This window comes from Molossus molossus, unplaced genomic scaffold (assembly GCF_014108415.1).
Source record: "Molossus molossus isolate mMolMol1 unplaced genomic scaffold, mMolMol1.p scaffold_m16_p_7, whole genome shotgun sequence".
In the NCBI taxonomy this organism is placed as follows: domain Eukaryota; kingdom Metazoa; phylum Chordata; class Mammalia; order Chiroptera; family Molossidae; genus Molossus; species Molossus molossus.
Genome location: NW_023425401.1, coordinates 57343694 through 57353355, shown reverse-complemented (window position 1 = coordinate 57353355; position 9662 = coordinate 57343694). Strand labels below are relative to the sequence as shown.

The 9662-nt window shown below is 45.0% G+C and overlaps 1 non-coding gene across 1 annotated transcript; it reads left to right on the top strand.

Annotated features, from left to right (window-relative positions):
* The first annotated feature begins 6253 nt into the window (after nucleotides 1–6253).
* LOC118620648 lies at nucleotides 6254–6360 on the top strand. Its single transcript, XR_004957523.1, has one exon. It is a non-coding gene; the product is annotated as a U6 spliceosomal RNA (small nuclear RNA).
* Nucleotides 6361–9662: the final 3302 nt, after the last annotated feature.

Here is a 9662-nt window from a genome sequence, read left to right as displayed (position 1 = left end):
CATTGGTTCTTGTCAAGAGGGGGTCTGCCCCCTTCTTCAGTCTACTTCCTTTCTGTCCTCCCTTTTTATTTTGGGGCTGGCCATACTGTGCGGCCAGCAAAATCTTCGCCACCTGTTTTGCCCGTCCTATTTCTGGGTCATCTCTATTCTGATAAACTTTGTGAGCTATTTCTAATAACTTGCTTCTATTTTTTTCTTCAAATCTTTCAATTCTCTGCAGCGTCTTTCTAATGTCTGAGGCCGACTGAGAGACAAATGCTATGTTTAAGATCCTTTGGTTTTCTGGAGCCTCTGGGTCAAGCAGGGTATAGGTGCGATAAGCCTCCAGCAAGCGTTCTAAGAATGCTGACGGGGATTCATCCCTTCCTTGTATAACTTCACTAACTTTACTGAAATTGGTAGGCTTCCTTGGGGCCGCAGGGAGGCCTCTCAGGAGAGCCTGGCGATAGCTGCTGAGGGCCCTCCTGCCCTCCCATGGTGTTGGGGTCCCAGTCTGGGGGAACAGTGGGGAGCTGGTCTTCTAATTCCTGGCAGCGAGCTAGAGTATCTCCTCCCCCATCCCCCAGTACAACCTTTGCTGCCTCTCAGTATATTCTCTCTTTCTCTTCTGATGTGAACAAAGTCTGCAGGATTTATTGACAATCATCCCAAGTAGGCTGATGAGTATAAAATATGGTCTTGAGGAGAGATATTAACCCTTGAGTCTTATCCGAAAAAGATGGATTCTGGTGTCTCCAATTATAGAGGTCACTGGTAGAGAAGGGGATGCAAATCAATCAAGGGGCTCCCCGTGGTGCCCTGGACTGTGGGGGCACCTCCTGTAAGGGGAGCAGTGGGACAGATGGGTCAGGTTTCCTTTCCTCTAGTCCATATTGAGAGCCTCTTCTTGTGTGGGGAGGACTTTCCCATGTCAGGGCTAATTGTGGCCCCGAGGGGCTTGGTGCCACCGGGGTTGGGGTGGTGGTGGAGGTGCCTGAGGATACGGGGGCGGATTGAGGGCTTCCTCTAGGATATCCTCAGGGTCCCCGGGCAGCATCGCTAAAGGGGGTTTGGGGGAGGTGGCTCATCAGCCTTTTTGCCCTTCTCTGGGAGACTAGGGTTTCTCTTTTCTGGTCTCCGGGCTTTGGAGCTGCTACAAAAATGGTGTTTCCCCCTATTTTTGCTTTAATTTTCTTTTGTGACGGGCCCGCCTGGCTTTTCTTGATATAGCTAGCCCCGTCTGAGACTATGTCAATCCATACATCAATATAAACCTGTTGGTCAGGGTGGGGGACCTTATAAACTACCGATCGCACTGCAAATAGGAGGGACAGGTCAAAAGAGCCCTCTGATGGCCAGTCTACTTGTAAAGTAGGCCACTCGAGTTCGGAGGGAGTGCGGAGGAATCCTGGGTCCGCGGGCTCCTGTAGTCGCACAAGCGCTTAAAGAAATCAGAAAAGTTAGCAAGCACACATTCCAGGGGAGTCAGGGGGGTAGAACTTCCTTGTCCCATCCTGGAAGGTAGAAGGCAATGAAAACACAAAACAAGAAACACGAACAGACAAAGATTACACTACACCCGCGGGTGATTCCACTCATTCACCAACTCGGTACTGCAGAGCAGAACAACAGCCAGAGAACAGCGTCCTGTTTCTGACCAGGGTGATGCGTTAGTGCGGCGTCCTGCCCGCAATCACCACCAAATGCCTCCAGGCGCAAACAGACAGACCAATGAGGATTCCCCTTACCGAAATTTGTCCCGGGAAACAGAAAGCTCCAAACCCAATAGAAAGCCAAGCCGAATGTAGAGGCGGAGGATGTGGAGGCTCCCTCCGCCTATTTCGAGGAGGTCAACCCCTTAGAGTGGGGGACATCGCGGTTGATCTCGCTGGAGCCTACAAATGTTGTCACCCAGGAGAGTCAACCTCACTCGGATACAAAGTTGGGTGAATTAGAGGTGAGCTTTACTACCTGCTCAGGGACTGCAGCTAACCTACACAGAGGAGAACTGCAGCCACCAGCAGCAGACCTTCAGCCCTTTTATAATCAGGGTTAAACAAATACTAGCTAGCAAGCTTTGTGACAGAGACGGATATCAGCGGTTAGCCAGGTGCAATACATACATTTTTAACAGTTACAGTTTTATGGGGTAAAGGGAGCTTCAGTTTCTCCCTATCAGTTTACTTACAGAGCATGCAGGACACTCTGGCCTTGGGGCCGTTTCTGTCCTCCCTTTTTCTGAAGGATGTTGCTTTTCAAATTCCCAGTGAAGGTCAAACTCTGGTTAATTTTTATGGGGCTAAAGCCGTCTAAAACATTCCCCATTGTTCATCTTGCTGTCCCTGAGGCTATTAATTAGGGCAGCTCAAGGACAAGTTGTTTTTCTTTATTGAATTCCAAGGATAATGAGCTATAACACAGGGTTTTGGGGTGGTATTAATTTCCCCATTCTTCCTGGGACCATTGTAGCTCCCAGGCCTGCAGGAGCAGGATCTAGAGTGTTTAAAAGACTTATTTCATCACATTTTTCTTTTATTCTCTGGTAAGGGAATAAGGCTGTTTTCTCTCTCTGAACCATCAATTTAGATCTTTCTAAGTAGAATTCTTATGATGTAACAACATGAAATCTTGCATGTAAAAAGAGATCCTATCCTATCTCAAAACAGAAACAGAAACATGTAAGTAAGTAAATGAGTACTCTAAAAAGAAGAACTGGGACACACACTAGTTTCAGAATCTTATCTCACACCAACCAGCACAGCAAAATGACCCTCAGAAGGTCTGAGTGGCACAACGTCCAAACAGCAGAGACAGAGGATTCCCTGTGTTCCTAAAACAGCAAAGAGCAAACTGAGTTCCCAACAGATAAGAAAGCAAGCAAGGAACATCCGACACCTAAGTTACATTACAGACACACAAGAACTCGCAGAGTGCTCTCAAATAGAACAGACTTGTTTCCTTTTACTAGCTAAGCCTTTTGGGTGGCTGATGTCTTGCTAGGGAGAGCAGGGAGGTTCCCAAGCTGCTAGGAAGGTCCTGCAATCCCTGCCATGAGGTCAGCTCACCACAAGCAGTTGGGTCCCTCAGCTACGTGGGATATGCCCCCATCTTTAAACAAATTAAGCAAAATTATAGGCAAAGCTACATAAGACAAAAACAAAACCACCCTAATATACAATATTTACAAGTGCACACAGCAGGCAAATGAAAACTTTATGGCTTCCCATGCCCTTTCTTTCACTTGTATAGCCAGACAGAATGCTTTGCACCATGCAGAGCAATGTCTTGACCCAAAGCTGATCAGACTTGGCTTCGGAGACCAGGCAAGGACCCTGAGAGGTCACTTGCAACCAGGAACTGATCAAGCTCATCCTAGATGAGAGGTAACAAACAACAGATGCCTCTCCTTACAGAATTACAGAGTTACAGAGCTACAAAGTTACAGGATGCTTGATTCAACTTCAGTGAGAGATCAGGATTGCTGGAGCCAAAGGCAGGGCTCTAACAGGAAAAACTCATGGCATTGCTGTGAATAATGAGAGTCCAGGGAACCCCTGTAGTCCCAGGCAGCCAGCAGGATCCCCAGTACTCGCTCCGGAGGGGTGTCGCTTGCACTCCTGGTGGAGTGGCTAAAATATGAAACCAGACAATGAATGCGTCTGGGCCACCTGTCACTACTAGAGCCAATTTAGCAGAGACAAGTTTGAATTGTTTATTCCAATATTGCCACCAGTGTGGGACAGCAGTGGGTTATCCCATAAAATCTGCCCTGCCCCCCTCACTTGCCAGCTGCTTTGAAAGGGTAGAGAAACAATGACTGTGAGAAAGGGCAGTTAGGCAAAAAAGGGGAAAAAAAAAAAAGGGAAAATGGTTACAGGCAAGGGGGAGGAATGTGGGCTGGGGATTGCAGGGGCTGGTCACTAGTGAGTTGCCATCATAGGTCCAGTGTTCTGATCTTTCCATGATATCAGGTAGTCCCCCTTTTTCTCAGATTAGGAGAGTGAACAGTATTCCTGAGGTAAACTTCAGCGGTGTACAGCTCCCAGAATGGGCTTTTCTCTAATCAGAACAAAACAATCACGATTAACATTGTAAAGGATGATTAACATTGCTTACAACTATGCCTAGTACCCCATTATGATTAGTTCTTTATTTCTCTGTTATTCTCTCTCACCCCTTTTATAGTGACCACTTGCTTTCCTGGACACCAGATGATTGTATTGCTGGGATCTCTGTTCTGGGTTCTGGAGTCTCTGGTGGCCATGATTAGTTGGGCCAGTAATGATATCCTCGGCTGCAGTAGAGCTCTGAGTATCCACAAGGCCTCCCACGTTATAGTTGTCCCTCCCCTTCCTTCCTCTATTCGATATCCATCCTGCAATGACCTAGGTCATTATATCGCCTTGTGTCTCAGCTTCCCTCATTAGCACTGAAAAGCTGCCCCTTGGTTAGTGGAGATTCAGTTACCCTGTCTTGCTCTTTGCTAGCTATATGCCTTCCTATTCACCCCTCCACAGCCCCCACTGGCTGGGACTCTACTGGGAATGAATAAATCAGTTGTTTAAGAGAAATGACTCCTTCATTTCTTTAGTATACCATCTCGACACAGTCATTTCCCTGGCTTACTTTGCTCCCTGAAGATACAGATATTTGCCTGAACCAAATCCAAGCTTGCCTTATCTACTGAGCCCACCTGATTGCCTTTCTAAAGCCAGTCTAGCTAGCCTAGTTAGTCCCCCAGTCTCCCTCTTTCTACCAGCTGAGTGCTAGAATGTTGATGATAGTAACAGTACGTTAAGAGCTTAATCTACCTCAGACTGCAACTAGGTGTCCTACAATTGAATGCAATTCTGACACTATGTACCTGGAGATAGCATCAGATCCCACAGAACAACCCTCCTTCCACCACCACCCCCAACACACACACAACTCAGATGCCATCTTGAGTACAGGTTATCACCTGTGACTCTGACCAACTGGCTATAGATTGGAGGTTTCAACAACTACCCTCCTTGGGTTCCATTTATTTGCTGGAGTGGCTCACATAGCTCAGAGAAACATTTTACTCCCCAGATTACGTAACTCAGGAACAGCCAGATGGAAGAGTTGCACAGGGCAAGACATAGATAAAAGATACGAAGTTTCCATGCCCTCTCTGAGGATTCTCCCCTCCTTCAATCTCTACCTCTTCAACAATCTGGAAGCTCTCCAAACACTATCCTTTTGATGGAGGCTTCAATACTTAAGCATGATTGATTAAATCATTGGATACTGGTAACTGAACTCAATCTCCAGTGGCTTTCCCTTCCCCTTGGTTCAAGGGGTTGGGACTGAAATTCCAACCCTCTAACCATGTGATTGGTTCTCCTGGCAGCCAGCCCTCATCCTTAAATAGGCCCCGAAAGTCACCTCATTAACATAACAAAAGATACCTTGATCAATCTCCCTACTTAAGAAATTCCAAGGATTTTTGAAGCTCTTTGCAAGGACCAGGGAGGAAGACCAAATATATATTTCTTATTATATATCACAATATCATACCAGATCACATTCTCTTAACCACAAGCCCAGGGCTCTCAAAATTCACTTTGCCTCTACATCATTCTCATTCACAGTGTGTTTGTTGTGCAGAGCACCCTCTGGCTGTGCAGAACCTCAGCTCTGCTGTCTCCCAGGAGCCCTTGGACACCATCCTTTGAAAACAGCCTCTCCTATTTATGCTTCCATTAATTCAGCTGGCTTCACTGCCAGTAGACATGGCTTGTTGGCAATGATCAAACATTACCAGAGTCCAGTCTTTCATTAGCTGAGGTCTGTGCAGGTTTCCCTGGGATCTAGGAAGCCCCATATCTTAGGGTTCTGGCCAAAGCCTTTAATTTTTTTAACTGAAGCTCAGAGAATTGAAGCTAATTAATGGCAGAGGGAAGACTGAGGTTTCACAGCTCCCAGGCCACCCTGAGTATCTTAGAAACAAGAAAGGCCATGTTTTGCATCAGGGCTTTTGATGGCAAGCTAGATAGCTTGGACCTGTGACTTTTGCCTCTGTGTTTTAATATCTGACATGGAGCAACAAAGAGGCCTAACTAAATGGATGACAAGTTTTGCTTATAAGGAGCATATTGTTCAAGAGGGATAGCCATATTTGGCAAAGACCAAGACTGTGAGTCCATTACCAGTCTGGACGCCAGAAAGATGGTTATAGATGTAGTGTTATATCATAATCTAATTTACACCACAAGGCAAGAGCAAGTTCATGTTAAGAATAGCAACTTCAGTGCTCGCTTCGGCAGCACATATACTAAAATTGGAACGATACAGAGAAGATTAGCATGGCCCCTGCACAAGGATGACACGCAAATTTGTGAAGCATTCCATGTTTTTCTACAAAGCCACTGTAATCAAAACAGCCTGGTACTGGCACAAGAACAGGCAGACAGATCAATGGAACAGAACAGAGAACCCAGAAATGGACCCAAGGCAATATGCTCAATTAATATTTGACAAAGGTGGCAAGAGCATACAGTGGAGTAAAGACAGCCTCTTTAATAAATGGTGTTGGAAAACTTGGACAGCTACATGCAAAAAAATGAAACTAGACCATCAACTTACACCCTACACAAGCATAAACTCAAAATGGATAAAAGACTTAAATGTGACTCATGAATCCATAAAAATTCTAGAAGAAACTGTAGGTAACAAAATTTCAGACATCATCCGCAGCAGAATTTTCACTGATACATCACCTAAGGCAACAGAAACAAAGGAGAAAATGAACACATGGGACTACATCAAACTAAAAAGCTTCTGCACAGCAAAAGATATGATCATCAAAATGGAAAGGCAATCCACTGTATGGGAGAGCATAATTGCCAATGATATATCAGATAAGGGATTCATTTCCAATATATATAGAGTGCTCCTACAACTCAACAAAAGGAAGACAAAGAATCCTATTAAAAAATGGTCAGAGGAACTAAATAGACACCTTTCCAAACGGGACATACAAATGGCTAAGAGACATATGAAGAAATGCTCAACATCACTAATCATCAGAGAGATGCAAATTAAAACAACAATGAGGTATCACCTCACACCTGTCAGAATGGCCACCATCAACAAATCATCAAACAACAAGTGTTGGTGAGGGTGTGGAGAAAAGGGGACTCTAGTACACTGCTGGTAGGGATGCAGACTGGTGCAGCCACTATGGAAAACAATATGGTGTTACCTCAAAAAATTAAAAATTGAACTTCCATTTGACCCAGTGATCCCACTTCTAGGAATATACAGTAGGAAGCCTGAACCCTGGCCGGTTTGGCTCAGCGGTTAGAGCGTCGGCCTGCGGTCCTGAGAGACCCGGGTTCGGTTCCCGCTAAGGGCACGTACCTCGGTTGCAGTTTGTCCCCGGCCCTGGTTGGTCGTGCGGGTGGCAGCCACTTGATGTGTCCCTTCACATCGATGTTTCTCTCTCTCTCTTCTTCTCTCTCCCTCCCGCTCTATCTGAACAAAAAATGGAAAAATGTCCTTGGGTGAGGATAAAAAAAAAAAAAAAAGCCTGAAACACCAATCAGAAAGAATATATGTACCCCCATGTTTGTAGCAGCACTATTTACACTAGCTAAGATCTGGAAACAGCCCAAATGTTCATCAATGGTACATATACACAATGGTGTACTATGCAGCTGTAAGAAAGAAAGATCTCTTATCCTTTGAGATGACATGGAAAATATTATCCTAAGTGAAACAAGCCAAACAGAGAAAGACAAGTATCATATGATCTCACTTATTTATGGAATATAATGAACATAACAGTCTGAGGAATGGGGTAGTTCCAGAGACGTGGAAGTGGGGTACAGACTTACAATCCCCAGAAGAGGGGGTGGTGGGGGAGAGAAACCACAGAACTTATATGCATGTATGCATAAACAATGGGCAGGGACAACAAAGCTGGGTACAGGGCAGGGAGGGAGGTAGGGGGGGAAAAGAAGAAACATCTGTAACAAAAATAAAATAATTAATTAATAAAAAATAAAAAGTGAAATAAAATCAATGAAGAAATTTAGAAAATTGAAAAAAAAAAAAAAAAGGAATAGCAACTTTAGTCCTGGCCGGTTTGGCTCAGTGGTTAGAGTGTTGGCCCTTGGACCAATGAGTCATGGGTTTGATTTTGGTCAAGGGCATGTACCTTGGTTGTGGTGTGTCCCTGGAGCTTGTTGGGTCATGCGATTGGCAACCTGTCAATGTGGCTCTATCACGTCGATGTTTCTCTCTGTCTCTCTCTCTCTCCCTCCCTCCCTCCCTCTCTATCTGATAATAAGTAGAAAAATATTCTTGGGTGAGAAATAAAAAAAAGAATAGCAACTTTTTTTTTTTTTTTTTTATCCTCACCCGGGGACATTTTTCCATTTTTTGTACAGACAGAGTGGGAGGGAGAGAGAGGAAGAGAGAGAGAGGGAAACATCGATGTGAAAGGGACACATCGAGTGGCTGCCACCCACACGACCAACCAGGGCCGGGGACAAACTGCAACCGAGGTACATGCCCTTAGCGGGAACCGAACCTGGGTCTCTCTGGACTGTGCGCAGGTGGACGCTCTAACCGCTGAGCCAAACTGGCCAGGGCAAGAATAGCAACTTTAATTGAACATTTACTATACACCAAAGCCTGCTCTAAGTAAGCACTTTATATGTATTAATCCACACGACAACCCTATAAAGTAGGTGCTCTATTCTCATTTTATAGATTAAGAAACTGAATCATAGAGAGGTCAAGTAGTTTGCCCAAGATTTCACAGCTAGGATGCAGAACCAGGATCTAGGTGGAGCTACCTACTTCTAGCATCCATACTCCCAACCCCTGCACCAGACTGGCTTTCATGGGAAATGGGGAATGGACATTTTTGAGGACACTTAGAAAGACACAAGGATCTGAAATGTTTTTGTTCAGTAAGAAGAGCAAGAATCAGTTGTCATAGACATCCACATCCCTAGGTTCGAGGCTTACCTACTCACCAGCAGGGGACCCTGTATGACCTCGGTAGCCTGCAATGAGCTATTCACTTTGCTCTAGGAGACTGTTATCCAGCCCCACATGGTTCCTAGGCTACTCTCAGAGTGCTTTATAGTCATTGCAGTCCCTGAGTTTCAAGTTCAAAGCAAATTAAAGTGCACAGAAGCATAGAAAAAGAGCCAAATAAAACTACCAGTAAAATAAAAGTTTGGCAACTTCCAAATCTTATCAATTCCTTGCTTGGGAAGAAATGCTCAAAAGTCAACAAAAGGAGGAAAAAACAGGATGTTAAAGAGTACTTTTGTTATGTTTTTAGACATTTACTGCCAGAATAAGATTATTTCTGCCAAAAGCAACATGACTCATCCATATAACCTACATGATTTTGGGTTTGCTGGGAATTTTGTGGGATTTTGAGGGGTGAAGCTATAACTCCCATCAAGTTCATTTTCAAAGAGAATGTTCCCAGAAATAAACACACATACAGAGAAAGCACCCCCCCTGGGTGGAAACAATGGCTGTGAGCCCCTGTAGGGATGATGCCCCCTATAAAGCTTTGGCCCAGAGACTGGCATCCACCCGAGGTCTCTTCAGTGTACCCACAGTGTTGCGGATCTCCTCCTGACGGTCTCTGTCCTATGGGCTGGGGATGCAAAATAATACAAAATCATGAA